Source organism: Heliangelus exortis, chromosome 19 (genome assembly GCF_036169615.1).
Source record: "Heliangelus exortis chromosome 19, bHelExo1.hap1, whole genome shotgun sequence".
Taxonomy (NCBI): domain Eukaryota; kingdom Metazoa; phylum Chordata; class Aves; order Apodiformes; family Trochilidae; genus Heliangelus; species Heliangelus exortis.
Window position 1 is genome coordinate 13,545,400 of NC_092440.1, and position 21,509 is coordinate 13,566,908.

The following is a 21,509-nucleotide window of genomic DNA, read 5'->3' on the forward strand; positions in this document are numbered from 1 at the left end:
ATAACTACTCTTAAAGAATGTGTTAATAGGCTGCTGTTCACTCTGTGCCTGTTAAGCAGAGGCCAAGCTACCATAAGAGGGAATAGATTTGAGTAATGATCTCTTATGAGGCAGCAAACCTACATATAGTGTTTAAAATTATTCCCTTAGGACAAGATGTTTTTCACCAAATCTCCCACATGACAGTTTGACATATTGGTTCAGGCACATAGCTCTGCATTTGTACACAGTACAGAATCATCTTTTTCAGTTTTCAAGAAAAATAAGGTCTGAAAACATTTCATATTTCCCTGCACACAGGACCTACTCTCCATAGATTAATTTACTCTTAAAATTGTATTTTTAAACACAACAAATTCATTCCTGTTGATAAGCAAATGAGCCATCTCCTCTGCAGCACTGACAGAATCCTGGACAAAGGCATTTTCTTGACCTGGGAGCACAAGTAAGGACATTTTGCATTTGATCAGAAACACAGACATAGCACCCGTCACCTGCTTACTCCATAAATTTGCCCCACTGCCAGCTTTCTTTACCTCTGCGCCCTGCTTTGGACATTCTTTCAATGTCTGGGCCAAAGGCTGTCCCTGGTCTTGGATCCTATGCAGCACCCACCACTCTGGCCCCATCTGCTCCTTACTGAAACCTTCCTCTTACTGATGTTTTTCTTCATTTTCTTGCGTGTAACCAATCCCTAAAGCCCATAAGATGCCTAACAATGCCACCCTCCCCAAGATGAACAATACTAAAGAACATCAGAAGGGTTTGTGGTGAAGATGAGCAGCTGATGCTAGGGACTCATCCTGTGCAAATTGCAACGGGGAGCAGGTGACCCCCTCCTTGCTGACCAAGAGCACTGTGCAGAGACACTGCAACTCCAGGGTATCGGCCACATCTCTCACTCACTCACTCACTCACTCACTCATTAACATTTCAAGAAGTCATTAGCCTTGGTCAGCCCATAGATTTATTGCCAAAACCCAGCCAGCTTCACTGCACTGTGACAGCCTTTGTCACAAAGGAGGGGAGGCTGCCCCAGTCTGCACAGCCTGAGCACTGTCCCATCCTGCAAACCAGGATAAAAGCATCTGACTGCTGCACATTGACAAGGCAGTGCTCACCCAAAGGCAAGGCAGGGCACGGCTGTCTCTGTCCCCAGGCTGGGAACATGGCCCCTCTGATGCCCAGCCCTGGCAGCACCCTCTGGTCCTAAAAGCCTCTTCCTCCACAGACAGCAAAATTAATTGGAGGTGCCTGTGACTCTGAAGGAAGCATGTATCAGGCCATGCTGCAAAGATGTTTATTTTGCTTTCAGTCATCTCAGAGCTGGCTCGGAGCTCCATTGGTGCTCACTGCTTGCACAGGATTTAGGTAACAGGAGACAGACAGTGCTTACTGCAAACATGTATTTTTCTCTTTTTTCCCCTGACCTCTTTTCATGCTCCCATTTTCCCCAGGAGCAATGGAAGGATGCACACACCACGGCAGGCTGCCCAAACCCACGGCAACGTTAAGGGTTGTTGTTAGGGCTGTAGGGTTACAGTCAGACTGCAGTGACCTACCCCACAGCTCCGGCACTGAGCCAGGCCACTATCACCTGGGGACAAACTCAGACTTGTAGCCACACACTGGCATCTGAAGAAACTGGTGGAAACACTTAAGTAGGAAAATGCTAACCCTATCAGCGGAAAAGGTGGCAGTCATCTCACACACAGCATGACCTTGAAGACGCAGAATGAACACTGTGTGGATGAGGAGAAAGACACTGCTGCTTTGAAAGCCATGCTCCCTACACCCTGCTGGAAGGAGATGAGGAAGGGGGAACACACGGCTCCTTGCCTGGCTGCTCACTGCCCAGCAGAGCACCACACCTCCAGGGCCTTACAGGACAGTGTGGAACAGCCCATACCTGTTTCTCTGGAAGCTACTGTAAAATTAATGCTTTCCAGCTCTATGACTCTGAAAAGAAGCACAAGCCCTTGGTCTGAGAGGCAAGCAAGAAGCTCCGTGCCCTGGGACAGGATCAGCTCCTGTGGCCTGTTATAGGCCACAGGATAACGGACTGCTCCTAACTTGTATCCTTCCTCTCTTTTGGCTACCTCCAGTTCCTCTTTTTGGTTCAACACAGTAACTCTCAGGCTGGTCTCACTGCAAAATGCACAAAGGGCAGAGGGAAGCTCTGCCTCCCCCCCAAGAAGAGGCTGAGCTTGGGGTTTTGGTTCTCACGTAAGAAAAGGCCACTCTTCCAAACCAGGTCCCATCACCACCTTAAGGGCTGCTTTCTACCAGCTGGGTCCTGCCTTCCCTGTGCAGAAAAACCTCAGCTCTTCTTTAACAGCCTCTGAAAGCTGAGCTACTGATGGCCAAACATTCAGCCATGGTCTAACCCAACCCAGCACTACAGCTCTGAACTGCTGGTCAGATCCCCCCTGTGCAATCACCAATACCATGCTCTCCAAAGCTCTGTAGGGTATGAGAAGCTACCACCCTGCCCAAGGCTTTAAAAACCAAAACAAACCAGCTGCCACCACCAGCCAAACCATTTTGGTATGCTTCCCAGAGAAAACAGACAAGAGGCCAGCACCTGCAACCCAGCCCAGCCCAGCTGACTCAATATTCCCAATGTTCACATCCTGCTGTCTGGGACCAGGGAACCCTCTAGGAGCTCCCAGTTACTTTTCAAGGCCAGCCCTTGCTCCACAAAGAAAAAAGCACTTCTGCTCATCTTGGAAAAAGACTTAACCGCCTATCCTGCCCACCAACTCCATCAGATTCACACTCAGACCTAGCACTGGGACAAATAGCATCATCTCACCCTCCCTCCAGTGGACAGCAGCTGTCTCAGCCACATCCTCACCTCTGCATCCAGCACATCACACCAAAAGGAGGACTCCTCCACAGTAGGAGTCAATATTGGCTGACTGATCCTGTGTTTTCTCTGCTGTTGGCATACATCACTCACTTGCACTAACTAAATGCTCTCAGCCTATTTTCACCAAGGGTAACAACCCACACATCCGTGGTGAGTAAGGAAATGCTGGGTTTTGCACTTTCAAATTTATTTCATATGCACGCAAATTATCACGTGGCAGCTTTATGCACAGCTCCAGCCCAAGTGAAATCCATCTCCCGACAGCCAGAGTGCAAAAGCAAATAAACCCTTTTTCATCAAAATCCAAAGTGGAATTTTTCTGCCTGCAAAGAAGTCACATGAAATTGTTGAATATGCCCTCATTTAACTAAAACCAGCTCCTGGACACTGTCTAGTATTATTTCAGGACAGGCCAAAATTGAAAAAAGACACTATTTAGATGTTCTGCATTCAACTGCCACCTTGACATTTAACAAGGAGCTGAGCAGGTTCAGGGTGAGGAATGCCTGCCCATTGCCTGCCCTCTCCTGTGGGCACTGCAGAAGTGGCCACCACTGGCCCATACTGCCAGGAGCTCACTGTCAGCCTCCCACACGGCCTTCAGACAGTGTCCTGGGCTACCAGGTTCATCAATCCCCAAGCTGCTTTTCCTGATTATGACAGAAGCTTTTTATACTGAAATGTGTTAAATACTGGAAAATGGCTCGAGCCAGACTGAGCCCCACTCTGCCACTGCCCCATCAACCATTTTGAGATAGTGCCCAAAAAGCAGTATTTACTTTACCCAACAATTCTCTCTGTAGTCCATTGTATCATTTTAGGAGGTTTGGCTGCAGCTCATTTATTCCCGAGGACACACAAGTCAAAATTACCAGCATCACCTTCAGCCTCATGCGAGTTTAGTGCACAGAGGAGGCCTCCAAAAATAGCATGGAAGTACCCACTCACGCTGGCAAGGGAAGTGGGTGTACTAATGGAGTTTGTAAAGGCAATGAATAGATGGTGATTATGCACAGAGCGCAACCAAGGAGGAAATATGTAAATTCCAGCTTTCTCTCGTCAGATTTGTGCAAGAGCTTCTACATAATTGCTGGGGGAAAATAGAAATGACAACAATAAATAGCATATTTAAGCCCTGCATATTACACATGGAAATCTCTATTTTCCTTAAATGAAGTGAAAACAGAATGAAAGAGGAAGATTCCCTTCAAAGAATTTTGTTTGTGGTTGCTTAGTTTCAGGATGCAAATTAAATGAGAACTTGCTAGTCAAGTGTAAAAAGGGGAATTTGCCTCTTGAAATATTATCAGTCTCCTGTGAGGCGAAGGCTTGGACACAGCTGCCCAAAGACTTGGATGTGTTTACTCACCTTGCATCCAAAGAAACCCACAGGAGCCACGTCCTCACCTCTCAAAGCCAGACCTGCACCCATCCTGATGGCCAGGGCCGGGGGGTCCTCTGCTGCCCTCAGCCCCTCCATCTCCTCCCCAGCTCTGCTGCAGCTCCTGGAGGTGCCTCTGCCCCATCCATAACTCACAGTTACGAGGCCGTAATGCAAAACTGCCACAGGCAAAGTCAATCTCTCCCAGGGGCCTCACACATCTGAGGCTCTTGCACACCAAGAGCATTAATGCTCTGGGTTAAACCACACGAGTTCAGGCATATTTGTGAAGATACAACCAGAGTTTACCAAAGGCTAACAGTGAGCAAGAAGAACCAGCATTGGGATCTTTAGCTCTTTTATCCCTTTTACTTATAGCATTACCTTGAAGAACATTTCATTCCTATTTATGATACCTGCAACTGCAGTTTGGTGTCTCAGAAGCAGGAGTTTATCTGAGGGGATCCTGGGAACCAAGCTCCCTGAACTCTAACATCTCAGGCAGGAGCAGAGTGCCCAGGGCAAAGCAGTGGCAGAGCAGAGACCCCCAGCCCACTCTGCCCAGGAACACAGCAGGATGCTCCAGCAACAACAGCTCTCGGGTCATGGTCTGCAAGTCAGTCATGGACAATTTCTAAAGAGGACACGAAAAGTAGCTTAAAAAAGCACAGTTGTGAAGACGCCTGAACTGGTTTTAGAAGGGTCAAAATCTCTGCCAGAAAACACCGAAGTGCTTGCAAATCAGATTGATTTCTGATGTTATAAACATAAAATGCAGTTTCTGGGTAAATTCTCACTAGATCTCATCTGCTATAGAAAAACCCAATTCTGGCATAACCCACACTTTATTTTGGCACAGAAATAGATGAAGATTTCTTGCCATATAATGGATTTGGCACTTTCAGAAACATTCCATAAAGCAGTGGAAAGGTGTGGTGATTCAGCTGGAATCATAATCTGATGCAAGATCAGGGTTTGTTTGAATGGCATATTTTAGAATTAAATCTATCCAAAGAGAAAGCACAAAAATCATTAGATAGAAGAAATATGCAACCATGTGAAGGAGAAATGGCAGCAAGAGAAATTTACCTTAAAAACAAACAAACAAACAAACAAAAAAAACCCTCACAAAGAAACATGGCTTTCTTGGGTACATCTGTAAGTGCCACTATTAGGATAAGAAAAATATAAGCTCATTTTTTTCTTCCAATTGTCACATCACTGTGGAGAATCTTCACAAAATTCTCAGAATAGCAACGAATCAGGAGCAAACAGTTGTTCAAGCAAGAAAGCCACGGGTAGAAAAACCTTCACTGCTTCACAGAAAAATTAACTCTGAAGTTTCACAGGCAAGTAAATCAACAAGATGGGCCAGTACAACACAGGATGGACAGTCTCATCTTCCAACCCAACACCAACACATAGGACCCTGTTCCCTTTCTAGCCATATGCTCACACGATTTCAGCACTCAGTTCCCATTGTAACACAAACACACAGGAGGCACCAAACCAACCCAATCCTCCACCCCACCACTGGACCACACCTTCCATTTGCAGAGGCAGGGCAAGATGCAGGTAGTACAGCTTGAGTCACACAACCAGAGCTGTCACCAGGCACCAGCTCTCCCTTCGGCACCAGCCAGGGCTGCTGCACACGCCTTAAAACCTGTCAGACGCCAAGCCAATTGGCCCAATATCAAAACTGGTAATTCTGAAGGCAAGGGCACTGGGCCTGGTCTTCAGGTACCTTCTGGATGGCAAACCCCCATCACATCTCTGCTCAGATGTGTGTCTCCAAACAGCAGCATCCCGCCCTTCTCGGATGAATGCTCTGTTTGCTGGAAGACGATCTGAGAAAGAGGTATCCATAATAGCACTGGTATCCACAATACAGGTATCCATAATAGCACTGCAACAAATTATGTGATCCTCTGTCCTTCCCACAGGTTTGGATCCACGCAGCCTCATCCTCTGCTGCACAGCTGCCAAGGCAGATGAAATGTTGGGCCCACGGGGCTTAGATAAGGGTGAGTGAAATGAGAGCACCCATCACTGGCAGGACCACAAGGACACATGCATGAACAGAGATTGAACCCACTGCCTCAGCTTACCCACCTTTCCTCCAGTCCTCTAGGTCTTCTCAAGCAGAAGGCAGCTGGGCTGAAAGAGTTAATCCCTCCTGGAACAAACACATCTCCGGTTTCTCAGAAAGTCAAAGGCTGCAGGAGCTGGGCTGCCTGCTCCCTGCCTGCCCTGCCTGCTGCCTGACCCCTGACATTTCCACTCTGCTTCTCCCTGGCATGGAAAACTTAACTGTACACAAACAAACAGGTTGGGAGGGCAGATAAATGGAAGACAGAGGAGGAGAAAGGGAAGATTTCTCAGACTCCTTGTAATAGCTCTGATTAAATACCAGCAGCTACCTCCAGACGTGGGTGAGGGGCTGGCGTTTATCAGTAAACCCTGAAGTCTACAGCAAGACATCTCTGTTTAATTAATCCTGAAAGGGTCCCTTCCCCCTCTACTTCCCAGGGAGGTTTTGAGGATACACAAGTTTAAAGATACAGCGAGTCCTTTTTTAATTTTTTCCTTACAAAACACCAGGGCAGAAAGCGCCCGTTTGAAACCACAGTCAGGATGTACAAACTCCTTGGCAAAGACACAGGACCAGACAGGCAAACCCCACTGTGGGAGGGCTTTGGAGTTAGTCCTACTTAACCCTCTGCAGCAATATACCCATCAAGTAATCCATTTTTTCATGCTGGAAGCATGCACACCTGTAATCACACCCAGACCCAGCTCTGCAAGTTTCACTTGGATGCAGCCTCCTGCCATTTTTACACAATACTCATTTTCCAAGGGATAAACCTACTGGGCACTTGATGCAGCTCTACCATCTCCCATTTTCATCCAGTTTTCCCATTTCCCTGGTGATAGACATCACTCAGTGATGGAAGAGACTGCACATACACAGAGAACAAAATGATTGCAAAGGCCCTGCACACTCACTTTGCTCAAGAAGGCTTGGGAGGACCTTACAAGACACCTTCCATTTCAGAAAGTCCCTGCCCTTTGATTTGAGGTGAACTTTGTACTAATGCAAAGCACCACAACTGAAGCCATCAGCCATAAGTAGCCACAAAGCTCGCACATGTCTCCACACCAAACCCTCAGCCGACCGGCCAGCCGACTGGCCAGCCAGCCAGCCAGCCAGCCAGCCAGCCAACCAGCCAACCAGCCAACCAGCCAGCCAACCAGCCAGCCAACCAGCCAGCCAACCAGCCAGCCAACCAGCCAGCCAACCAGCCAGCCAACCAGCCAGCCAACCAGCCAGCCAACCAGCCAGCCAACCAGCCAACCAACCAGCCAACCAACCAGCCAACCAACCAGCCAACCAACCAGCCAACCAGCCAGCCAACCAGCCAACTAACCAGCCAACCAACCAGCCAACCAGCCAACCAACCAGCCAACCAGCCAGCCAACCAGCCAGCCAACCAGCCAGCCAACCAGCCAGCCAACCAGCCAGCCAACCAGCCAGCCAACCAGCCAGCCAACCAACCAGCCAACCAACCAGCCAACCAACCAGCCAACCAACCAGCCAACCAACCAGCCAACCAACCAGCCAGCCAACCAGCCAGCCAACCAGCCAGCCAGCCAGCCAACCAGCCAGCCAACCAGCCAGCCAACCAACCAGCCAACCAACCAGCCAACCAGCCAGCCAACCAACCAGCCAACCAACCAACCAGCCAACCAACCATCCAGCCAACCATCCAACCAGCCAACCAGCTGATGGCCTCCACCCCCAGCAGGTGCTGGCAGCCGTGGTGCCTCCTCTGTTCCCACTCAGCCAACAGAACAGCATCACTAACTCAGCACCAGCCTACTCAAATGTTCCAAACGGTTTTTAATTTTCATGTACGTTTTTTCAGAAGTTGACCAGAGTTCATCCTTTCCTCTCTTCCTTTTCCTCAGTGACCATAAAAACAAATGTTAGTGCTTATATTAATCACTTATCTCCCCCCATAGTCTTTTCAACATGTCTTTTCTAAAGCCTTCCCCAGCTTCAGAAGATAGAAGCACACAAAATGGGAAAATCCAGTTTTTCACATTCTTTTTTTGGTAAAAGAGTAAGCATAATTGAATTTTCTAAAACCCCTTTTCCAATCTCTCCTTTTTTTTTTTTTTTTCTCAAAACTTGTCTAAAGCTGAATAAACCAGTGCTAGAATTACAAAGATTTATTCTTTTTGTGTTGGAGTAAGCTCCAAAACAGCAAATGAATAAGCAGAAAAAAATATCTGAAATAATGATTTCTAGTGCAATCAAAAGCAAAAAGAGGGAGAAAAATGGAAATTTTTAAAGTCTAAGTTCAGATTATAAAAGAAAGCTATATTTGACATTGGCTTTATAAAATTCCCAGGAAAATAAAAAGTCAAAACCAGTTATTTTCTTGAAGATCTATACTCTTAAATACCTGTTTTCAACATAGTCTTTTTTTTATTTTTAAGTAGTACTGGGATAGGGAATGAACTGTGACGAACTGAAAAATGTCTCTGTCTACCAAAAAAAAAAAAAAAATCATTATGCAATGACAAGAGACAATCCAGTATATAATCAAAGAGAGAATCCTGACATGTTCAAAGAGAAAATTATTGTAATAGCACTGACTTTGAAGATGAGAAGCTTGGGTTTTTTTTATAGAAACAATGGCCATCAAGATTTTTTACTGTAACAACCAATGCTTAAATGCACAACTTAGCATGCAGTGTGCCTGCCAGGCACACTGAGCAACAGCAGCAGAAAACGGAAAATTAAAACAGTGACACATAAGAAATCCATACCTGGAGTGGAATCCAGCAGCACCCTTTGATGGTCAACCATTCACAGGGGGTAGGAACCACTTCTGGGCACACTTGTCCTAGGGCACGGAGCAGCTGAGGCAGAGGTCTGAGAGCAGCCACTGTTTGGCTACCTGTACCACAGCTTGGGCTACTTGGACTGTGCTTGCCTTCTCAGACAGCAGGTTGCACATTTCCTAGCAATAAGATGGCTGCCCAGAACCTGGACACCAGGTTTAGCAGCATCTTCTCACCTGAGGAGCAGGGAAGAGCCTGCCAGGCACCACAAAGCAAATTATTCAGAAATGTTTGCACTCCAGACTTAACTTTGAGCAAACATTTTTGTGGGTGTTTTTAAATTTCGTTTTATACAAAAACTCGAGACCCAGCATCCCATTAACACAGGACTTGCAAGTTACAAAAGAACTCCACTGAAATATTTAAATTTTCAACATTTGCTGCTAGGGAATGGCGTGTTTGGCTGTAAAAGTCATGATTTGTGATCTTCACTGAACTACTGTGATTCACAAAAAGTGAATCACAAAAGGGAAAATTTGTGACTGAATAAATAGCTATTATGCAGCCCATCTAATGAGGAATATAGTATTTTTATGTTCTTTGATTGGAAGACTATCAGAAGATGACTGTAAGTAGTCAAAGCCTCACTGACTATAAATACTCCTTCCAAAAACAGAAATTGGATTAAGCTCACTGTAAGTCAGGAGTAAGAGTCAGAAAGAAAACAAACAGATCTCTTAGGTAGGGTATCAACATGAATGGAGCATCACAAATATGCATGAGCTGATCACCATTTGCTGAGGGAGCATGAAAACATGTTTTGAACAATGAATTGCAGAACTTTGTGATCATTTCCCAGTAATCTGCAAAGCTGTGGGAGGGGGAATCCACTAGAGCTGCTTTTTCCCTTGCAAGCACTGTGCTGGAGGAGACCCTTGAACAAAGGCAGGGAAGCAACATCTGGGTAAAGAAGTAATAAGAAAAATGCAGGATGCCAGCAATAGCCCAATCAGATCTTGCTTTCAACTCAGAAGTCAAAAAAATACATTTTCAGTCAGTATTAGAAGAGCTACAGAGTGCTTTTACAGGCACCAGAAGTGCTTTGAGGAAATAAGGCCTTAAACGTTTTTCCTGTATCTGATGTTTTGGGGGATATCCCAAGCACAGAGTCCCTTGAAGAGTAATCTGTCATGAAAATGATGCAGAAGACTGCTCAGCATTACTGCCAAAGTAATTTTTATTTTGAATAAATTTGAATTTTATTTTGAATGGAGACTTAGAGTCGCATTGACTCCCATCCACATCTCTATCATTATGAGTATTCCTTATACATAGGAACCATTTTAATAGTGCTATGAAAACACCAAACAATTTATTTAATAAAAGCATTTTTACCACTGCAACTCAGCAGTGAATAACTGCTTAAAGCAGGAATGTCTCCATGTCCATGCCAGCTGGACAGCAGGGGCAGTGCATGCCCACCTCACACCCCCAGCAGGGAGAACAACTCCAGATGTGACATCAGAGGGTGAGAAGTGCCCCAGGACAGGGGGGGTCAGACTGACACAGACCTGGCACCCAACATCCACTGTCCATAAAGCACCCAGAGAACACGCAGTCGTTGTTCCAGCCAGATTTAACAAAAGGGGGTGGGAGCACTCTGGATAAAGACAGATCAATTTTGTTCTAAAATTTTAAATTAAACACTCCTGTTTTGGAAGGAATTTCATTAAGGTGAAAATATAATATAGAAGTACCCATTTAGGAAGAATGTGCTATTAATTCTTAGCAGTGTATGTGGAAGGGAAAATTGCATTTTTATCTAAATGGTTTTTTCTGCATAACCCATTTACAGTATTCTTTTACAGCTCAGTAATGGGAACTTTTCACATTTCTATTTGGGCCAGACCACTGTGGAAGGCAGGAGCAGCCTTCAGTAGCATTCAAATGTAACCCCTTAAAACAGATTCCAAGAGAAGCTTTGCAAAAAAAGATGAGAAAGGCAAGTACAGCACATCTTAAAATATGGTAGGAAGACGAAAGGAAAGAAACCTTCTAACTTAAAAGATGTAAGCCAAATTTTGGAGAGAGGGAGGAAAATTAATGCATTTTAGGTTTGGTTTTTTTTTCCCCTAAGGGACAAGAAGAGGTTTGGTCTCCTCCCTTTTCTTCCTTGCACAAAGCACAAACAGCTCCTCTTCACTGTAGTACACAGTCCCAAATGCATACAAAGAGCAAAATGGTGCCACTCAAAATCTGCACTGGGATATTCTGAGCTATAGCAGTTACCATTACATACAGTGAAAAAAATGTAGGGTATGAAAAACTATTTTTATCACAAATAAAAAAATGCTCTTTTCTCACTGCAGATACTCTCATGCAATTTGAAAGGGAATATAAACTAAACAATAATTGTAAACAATTGACACTGTGATCCAAGTTTGCCTGATAAATTGACATCAGTCAATAAGCATAAAGTCAAGAAAAAGCAGACTAAGAAGCAACTCAACCATGTCTTACCAGGTTTGCTTAATCTAGTACAAATAAAGTCAAGTTTTTAAAATTCTAAATTTTGTCATCAAATATCTCAAACTCAAGGAAACACAAAACAAAATACTGTAATAGTAATAGCTTTGTGGTTTTTATCAACAAATCAACCGATCCTCTAAATAAAGTAGCGGGGCTCACAAAAGAAGCTAAAGCTGTGTATTTTCTAATCATTGCTCATTTTACACTCTTCACCATTTACACACACATGCGCACACACACACCCTGTTTTGACTTTTATTAGCTTACTTCTGAAAATTGGTACTACAAAAAGTTTTATCTTTCAAAACAGATGTTTAAAAGTGCAGCAGTTATGGAAATACAATTGGACAATGAATAGTTTTTATTCCCTTTACCTAGCTGTACTCCTTACTGCAAAGCAGTAATTACAGGAATCTACTTCTGTTTTAAGCTCTTTCCAAATTTAAGGCCAGCAACCAACCCTTCATTATGCTTAATAGGTAGACATAAAAACGTAATTGTATCACAATCTCTCCAACTGCATGTTCCTCCAGTTCCTGAAGCTCACACTTGTCTGATGCAAGGAAGAGATTTTTAATCTATTCTTATCTGCAACCGAAATATTTCAGCACCATCGCTACAAACCACTCTCAAAAAAGATACACAAAATACAGGAGCATTTGGGTAATTATCTGGAGTAAAACTTCACTGCTGTGTCAAAACGCTCATTTCCACAGCAGTGTTTTCAGACTACAGGCAGGGCAGGTGGTAGGGACAGGGGGACCCCGGAGCCCCATGGACACACGCAGCAAACTCATCCCTGCAGCCCCCTGAGCACCTCAGCTACGGGAAGCACCAACAGGGTGAAGTGTACTAACCTGATCCATCTGCAGGATGAATCACTTCAGCATGTAATACATACATATATATAACACCACTTTGCACGCACAAAGTTTAAAAGTGAAGATAAATAAATAACTGAGGTGACTGCCGAGCTCCTTTCCCCACGCCGATGGCCCCAGCCCCCTGGTACAGCCCCCCGGCCCCACTCTGCAGCCAGTACAACCATCAAACAGGTGAGGGCATTCAACTCCCCACCGACAGCAAATAATAGCAGTAAAAAAGAACCAGAATGAAGAAATCTTTTGCTATTCTGGATTTTGTTGATGATCTGCCTATCTCGAAATAGCGAGTCAGAAATTTTGATTGCACTTGCAGCAGTCCTATTTTTGCCTCTGCCTCTAGAATGACGGCATGGCAGAGAGCAGAGGGAGCTGGGATGCTCGCTGCTTCCCCCAGCATAAAAAGAACAGCATGTGCCTATATTTAGAGATAGAGAAGGGAACTTCAGCATCCAGGAAAAAAAAAATAAATACCGATTTTATCTTCAGAAAAGCACTTGTGTTTTTGGTTTGTTTAAATCAAGAATGTGTTGCTAGTGTTTGACCCTATATCCAGCAACAATAAAATCTGTTCCATCATAAAATACCAGCTGCTTTGCACTTTGAATTATAATACTAAATACTATTTGTAAAGTGTTTCAGAATTATTGTCTCATAGATTGTGGTAATTTTTATTACAAATACTGGGGGATTCCTTTTTTTTTTTTTTTTTTAATACAAACAATAGACAAATTTATTATTTTCTTCTTTATAAAACTGCATTTTGGATTAAATTTGGGCTATTCTTCAGACTCAGCAATAAAACCTTTTCAGACCAAGATTTTGGCACTAATAAAAATTAACACAGCAAGAGAGTCAGAGCAAAATAGCCAGTGATATTAGATACAGAAAGTTATCAGCCTGCCCTACACACCTAAGGAATACAGCCCTACACCAGCACCACCCCAGGTTCAAGCTACACCAGGGTCTTGTGAGGTACCAGACCTGGGCCAGGCTCTGCTGGGGCAACACCCTCGTCCCCTCACCCAAGCAGCAGACAAGCCCACCTGTGGTGAAGTGAAAACCCACCTCACATTAAACTACTTCCACATAATTTCCATTTCTTTTCCTGCTGCTCAGACTGAAAAATTAATTTAGAAATCCACTCACACACTGGATCAGAGTGCCGTGACTGTTGGGTTTTTTTTTTGTCTTTCCAGGAGAGGAGAAATGCTGGGGAGGACAGTACCACTGCACCATCCCCACCAAACACACCAGAGAAAGAAGTGGACACAGAAATGAGATTTCTGAGCAGGACTCTGCCCCTCAGTCCCTCTCATACACAGACCTCAGCACACCGCAGCCAGACCCCGGCTCACACGATCCATCCTGGCACCCTTTGGTCCCGCTGTGCCAGCCCTCTTTGGGCACCCAAGTGCCCAGACTTGACATCAGGGTCCCCCCAGCTCTGCCTGCACCAGGCTCCACCACGTCCCACCCACCACGTCCCACCAGCACCCCCTGCTCAGAGCTCACTCAGCCGCTGCTTCACCGGGGCTGTCAGGACCTGCAGGCAAACAACGCCCATTCTGCCTCACTTGGACTGCAAACCTTGAGCAGTGAGCACACCTCCCAGGTTTCTAGAGCATCACATCAATTCATGGTGCAATAAATATCTTAAATAATAAAACCAATAACAAAGTGGGACCTGCATCCAGTCAACCACAAACCCAAGTGTCCATCAGTGCACTGGCAATGACCCAACCGGCTGTGACCTGGGGCCAGGTGAGGGGCAGATGCTCCCTTGCCTGCCCTCACCCCGCAGACCACCAGAGCATCACCCCCTGCACTGGAGCACAGGGAACACTGAGCCCACCCCCAGGACCCAGCCCTGCGTGTGATGCATCTGCATCCGTGCCTCCCAGACACCCCTCAGCAGCTCCAGCATCCCCTGCTCCCTGCTCTCACCCACCACCAAAAGACTTTAAAATGTCATTATAGGGGAAAACTCTACCCAGCCCCTCCCAAAAAAAGAATCAGTACATTTATCCAGGAAAGAGATCCTAAAATTCTGACCCAATAATAATCCCAGCCTAGCTTTCATTTCCTATGGTAATACATCGATTTATATCTTTCTAGCAAAACGGTTTCAGGCTACATTTAAGGAAAAAAAAAAAAAAAAAAAAAAAAAGTCATGCCTTTCTTCTTAAACTGCATTTTCAAGAGGATTAAGAAGAGGAAGAATATGACTGTTTCCAGGGTCTTTTAGTGTACTTGCTTCACACAGTGAATTAATATTCTTAATTTTAAATCAGAAGTATATTCTTAATTAGGGTATGAAATGTTTTTAAATTTTCTTCACTTTACAAATGGCTGCTTTTTCAATTAACTGTGCTTCCTCAGCCTCAGGATGATCTTTCTATTAGCAATACAAATGCTTTCTAATATTTTGTGAATACTAATTCACAAAATTAATGAAATGCAGACTTAACTCTGAAAACAAATATGTAACCACAAAAAACAGCTTTCTCTCAGCTACTGACTGATTACAGGCTTCCCTGTGATCGGGAGCATCAAGTCCTAAAGGCCCCGTGGTCAGAACTGAGGGTGAGAGAGTTACAACAAAAAAAGGTAGCAATAGTTTCCTCACCTCGCTTTGTAAATGCTCCAAACAGAAGGAGGGGAAAAGAAAAGATAAACATCCCAAAGTTCACCCAAACTGGCCACAGGAGCAGCAGCCCCAGAGGCTGCAACGCACATTTGCTGTCTATGTTTAAACTCAGATACGTTGTATTTATTTTAATGTAAAAAAACCAAAAAAACAACAACAGCAAAAAAACTCACACAAAAAGAAAAAAAAAAAAAATCAAAGCAGCAGTTAAATGCAACCAGATTTCTGCTTACCAAACAGAAAAAAGCTGCTTTAGACAAATCTTAAAAGCTAATAAAAATATAGACAGGCAGTGTCATGCACTGCATTTTATGTTAAAACACTAAACAGACACAAACAGATTTCCAAAAATTGAAAACAAACAGACATAAATTGCACAACCAAAGGCTCCCAGCAGAAGATGGGGTTGCAGAGCAGAAATGTTTGTTCCCAGGAGCTTCCCGTGGCTGACAGGTACGGTGCAATCCGGGAGGGAAGCACAAGATGTGCCGGCACAGCCATTGTCTGACGGGGCAAGACAGAAACACTCGACTGGAAATTGCCCAGCGTGGATCAGTCCCAGTCCTGCAGGATGGGAGCACTCTGGGTCTGAGCCAGGGGTGTCCACCGAGCCCAGAGCAAGAGGCAGCTGAGCACAAACACTCCCATGGTGACACTCGTACTGCCACAGAACATAGCCCCAAACTGGCCAAAAGATCTGCCAGAAAAGCAGTAACCATGGCATTTTTTGCAGCAGTGTATTTGCAACTCTAAGTGGGTACATTTCAAGATCGTCAAGTCTTACAGTTCCTTAAAACAGCTCAAGAAAATGCATTATTCCTAGCACACGTATGCCTTTGTCATTTGCCAGGGGATGAGCAGGGCGTGAAGACTTAGAGGAGAAGGCGCTGAGGAGAGAGAAGAGAAATGGTGCTGAGGAGGGGAGTAGCAAAGTAATATCATCCAAGATGTTCTCTTTGAAGTGTTAAGAAAGTCAGCTTGTAAAAATTAATGGATTAGACCTCCAGCTGTTCAGTTCTCAGGTTTAAATTTAAAAGGTATTTGACTTCGGAACACTGGAACATAATCCATAAAATATATTTAAATTTGTTTTTAAAAAAAATCTTTGCTTCAGAAAAGGTCACTAATAATTCACAACATTTTGACTGCACCGACAAGTATATTTTGCAAAGGAAAAGCAGCCAACTACAAAGAATATCAGCATTTTTACATAAACTAGTCATGAAATAAGTATGTGCATGCTCATTTTCTACCTACAGAATAGAAAAAAAAATCAGATTTAAAAGTTGAAAAATCTAACCAAGACCAGAAAAGTCAGGGTGGACCTTGAATTTCCTGGAAGACTCCACAGCTTCACCTATGTGATCTCCATAGTGTTTCCTGCCCTGCATGCCCTACTCAAGAACTGGTGCTGAGGAAGGGCACAAGCAAGCCACGCTCTAACTGTACCTCTTAATGGAAGCTCTGTCTTCTAAAAATGCCCCTAAAACCGTGAAATTAGTTCCAATATTTTAAAATAAATAAACAAACAAATAAACAAATAAATTAATACCACATCAACCTTAAAAACATCCCAGGGGCTGTACGCAAGTGTTGCCAGGTGCAAACACATTTCTTTTGGAGGGCTGAGGTTTCCCAGTGGAAGCCCCAGAGCTGCAGCGGGCGGGCAGGGATCTCTGCGCCGCCGGCACCCGATGAGCCCAACCCCGGGATGGACTCTCAGTGTCATGGCTGGGGCAAAACAGGGAAGATCCCACTGGTCAGTTTGACTGCTCCCTTTTGATATTCTCCATGTGTTGTAAGAATTATGCGATTAAACTGTTTATGATATTTCAGTAAGCATTGAAAAAGCACGTTAGATTTATTTTAGAGCTGGCTTTACACTTTCTGTGGATACTCTAATCACACTTGTAATTAATAGAAACACACAAGAAACCACAGACCAAAAATGTACAGTAATTTGTCTAGTACTAAAATTTTATATGGCCACATAAAGACAATTTGCTGTACCAGAACCTCTCCCTGGTGCAGAACATTGCAGAAGCTGGGAGTCAGCTGTAACAAATAAAAGCAGCCTATGTACTTATAGGTTAGACTTTGATTTAATGTCGTATACTTCACTCTATATAAGCAACAAGAAACTGCACCTGTAGGTATTACTGATTAATAACATTTTTAAAGCAAAAAATTATTTGCAATTTTATGGCAGAGAATACCATGAGGTCATTGGTTAAAAAAACCCACAGGTATCACACATTAAAAATTAATAGCAGACATGGTGTAATACATCATAGAACAGAATAAATCTATACTGTCATCTAAGCTCATATATAAATATTAAGTCTAATTCGTATCTTTTTACATCATATGTAAAGATATGAAGCACGTTCACACATGAATTTCAAGAAATACGTCCCTCAAACTCTGCCTCACGCACTCTCTCACACTACGTGCACAAAACAACCCAATTAAAACTAACCTCACAACTAGACACACCATTATAAAATAGCAGGCTTTGGTAAAAGAAAGCACGGTGACATAAAGCAAATTTGTGATCTGCATTAATTCAAATACAGCTAGACTATCCACAGAAACAAGCAGAGCAGGTAAATCTAAAGACTAAATATTAATTGACAGACAGCTAGATGGACGGATGTGAAGGCAAGCAGAGCAGCTCTGTCAGACACTGAAATGCCAATAAATTCGTACAGTTTCCGCATTAAATATCTTAGTGCGTTACAGCAGCAATAGTAAATACTACTGAAAACCCTGCCCCTTGCCTTCTCTAATATTTGCCATAAAGGTCTATAAATACACTGCTGCAGAATGTTCATAAAACAAAGGAAACCATTTCTAAACAGGACCATTTTCTAGTAGAAAAGAAAAAAATGAGAGTCGGTCAAAGTACACAATAGTGTCACTGTCACTCACATGAAGCCAGGCCAAGCAGGGGCAACCTCTTCATTTTTTTTTTTTTTTTTTTTTTTTTTTTTTTTTTTTTTTTTACAGGTCAAGAAAGTTTAAAAGATCATATATTAAACCTAAATATAATGCACATGGAACTCTCTCCTAGGATAGGCACTGGGAGTATTCTTTCCTCAGAAATCTGCATGCTAATCCAGATCATTGATTAAAGATGTGTACTTCATATATATGGAGCACATCACAATTTCTTGGCAAAGGCAATAGCATTTTTTTGCTAACTGTTAAAATGCCATCTTTAAGTTTAAACAACCTTTTCAAGCAAACAATGCAGCATCAGGAATCACAGACCATCGCTGCGAAGCGCGCCGAGCCCCATCAGCGAACTCATTTCCAACAACCCTCACTACACTGCAAACCCGTTCCAAATCACATCTTGCCCTCAATGATATTTAAGTGTGTGAAATACCTCATGAGGGGTCTGACAAAAACAGCCTCAGTAAACAAACCTAGTCCCTTGGTAAAGCCTCTAAAAGAATTTAGAAATACCTAAAATAAAAGCAGGCAGCTGAACATACTGGAAAGAGAAAGAAAACAAAGGCTCCCAGACGCATCTGGACAAAATCCGACCTTTGTTAATGTATTTGGTAGTAACTTACAGACATTGCACTATGCTTCATCAAGAGTTCTGGCCTGCTGGATCATTCAAATGCTAGGTTTGATGTTAGGATGAAATGCTAAGGAAGAGGAGACCTGGCCGTGGTGCACCGCACGTGCCCGGCAGCGCAGGCGGACGAGCCCAACAGCCACCCAGCAACTGAATAATTCTCATTTTTCTCAATCAACAACTGCATGGTTCTAGGTTACATGTTGACACCTTCACCTGACATCTACAGTATAGGACCTTCAAAATTTCAATTGAAAGCTAAAAATAAAAACCCCACCAGCACATTATTACTGGGTTTCTAGATAATACAAATCAAGATTTCACTAAAGGGGAAACTGTTTTGGTTCAGTCAAACCAAAGCCCCATGAAACTGCCTTGGGTTTTTAAGTGATTTTGCTTTGGTTTACCTTTGTTAGCTGGAGCTGCGGTGGTGGAAGTCAACACAACCTCTCTAGACTCAGGATTATTGTATCTCGCAGCTCTAGCTGCACAGCAGAGAAAAACATGAAATTCTAGAGAGCATTTGGGGAAAAACAAACAAACAAATGATACCAACAAACAAACCCAACTATCAGACACTCTACATAAAATCTATCAGAGAAACTCCTTATGGAAAACTGCTTTTTAGTGACAAGCACTGTCCAGCCAGCATTAATAATGTTAAATTCAGAGACAAAATGTGAACACATGCAGAGAACTGAGGCTATCGCAGAAGGATGTAGGTGTGCACATGGAACCTGCAGCACACGTGTCTGAAGTAACATCCTTGGTCCCATCTGCCTTCAAACTCACAGCTCACACAATCTGAAGATATCAGCAAATCATTATAATGATTAAAAATGAGAGAGACGTGCCATAAGGAATCTGACCAACTCAAACAAGTGGTTGCCCCGGTAATCCAGGCATTAACAGAGGATTTGAGATGTTCCTGACCCCACTGTGTTTTGGGGAGCCCCTCTATTCCCAAGTTGCCCCTCAAGAGTGGCAGCAAAGCTGGAGCCCAGTGCTCTGCCCAGGGGAACCTGTCCCCAGACCAGCACCCTCCCTGCCCCGTGCCTGCCGAGCGGATCCCAGCCAGACCACAATGGGAATAAATCACCCAACGCCTTCCCTCCCATCACCACAGGTGTAATCAAGAGCCCACCAGAAATGCCTCTGTGCTGGTGAGGGGACTTGGGTCTAATCTCGCTTTCAATAACACTGCACAGCACCATGGAAGGAACACTGAGCACTCCCAGCACCGTGCAGAGCACAGTGAGGAACTGCTGGGGCTGGGAGGAGCGCTGCCTGCAGCCCTCACCCACCCTGCACACACACACCGGGACCGCTGGAGCAGACACCACGGGGCAAATCCCAGCTGACTGAAAGGGTTTAAATTCCCAGTCACCAGATAAATAAAGCTTTTTCCTAAACACAGTTTCAAAGGCTCAGGGGTATGGCAATGTAAAGTTAAATTCTTTCTACTGACCGAGGAGAACAGCCTGTTTTGTCTCACCTATTGTATCTTTATCACTTCCAACAACAGTTAAAGCAAATTCTCTGCTGGTCTATATGAATTTCCTCAACCGAAGAACCAGCCCATTCAAATCCTTCAAGTGACTACAGTGTGAAACAAAATGAGTGCCTCTCTGTATTGTTGTAAAACTGGTTTGCTATTTCATGTTAAGCCTCTGAAATACCAAAACATATCCTTATATAGGAACACTGATTAAATGGTTTTCCTTCCAAGTGATGAACTGTTTTAACAGCAACATTGTGGTTATCGCGACCAGAAAGCAATTACTTATTTCATAGATGTTACTAAGAATAGCGATGATCAAAGTGAGAGTAGGAGTGCTGTTAAAGATGTTAAAGACAGCATTGCTCCATATGACACACATACACAAAATATACATCGTTTTAAGCCAAACTACATTTTTAATAAATGTGCTGTTCAAGATTAAATCACTGCTCGTTTTTTTGGGGTTTGTTTTTTTTTTCTTTTTAATACATGAAATTAAGATCTACCAAGTAAGTTGCTCTTCTAAAATCTATTTCTAAATACAGCAGGGTGTGTAGATCTGCCTATCCATATGCACACGCGCGTGTGTGAGTGCACACATAAACGGGGGTGCGTGTGTTGTGGGAGAACACATATATGTGTTCGAGTCTGCCAAGGTAGAAGTGACAGGAACTGTGATTTGTGCTAACTAGCTATTGATCCAGTCAGATCTAGATGTTGTGTACAAGAAACAATAAAAGAGAAGGGGCCAGGAAGGATGCTGTGTGCAACTCCATTTAAAAATGGAAAAGAAGGGCCCCAAACAAACCAATTTATGTCCTTGCCTGGGTGAAGCACGGAGAATGCTGATGGGCTTCCTAGAGTCTGCTGTGCATGCTAAACACTCCCGCTTGGAATGAGAGTCCCCTGTGCTGGGCATTAAACATGAACAAAGAGAGAAACCATGGGGGCTAGGATTCACGCTTCAGAAAGCCAAAGCTGGAAAGCCAACCAGAACTGGGGGTAGGAAATTGCCCTGTTTTCAAACCAGCTCCTTTCTGATTTTCCCAACACCTTTCTTAGAGAAATTACTAAACGCAGAGGACTCTAGTAAGTCAGTCAGTACCACCAGATGTAATGGAAACAATTTCAAACTATGGTAGCAGTTCCCAAACAGTTTCCTAAGCACAAATAATGAGTTTATATTGCCTAAGTTATGCACGTGTACTTACAGCACATCAGAAAATTGCTTGCATGCATTCCTACAGCAGGT

General features: G+C 43.8%; 1 protein-coding gene across 1 annotated transcript in view; it reads right to left on the reverse strand.

The window, feature by feature from the left end:
- The window catches only part of MN1 (MN1 proto-oncogene, transcriptional regulator), a 36,068-nt gene that overhangs the window by 9,470 nt on the left and 5,089 nt on the right, over positions 1 to 21,509 (reverse strand). The gene's annotated exons all lie outside the window — the stretch shown is intronic.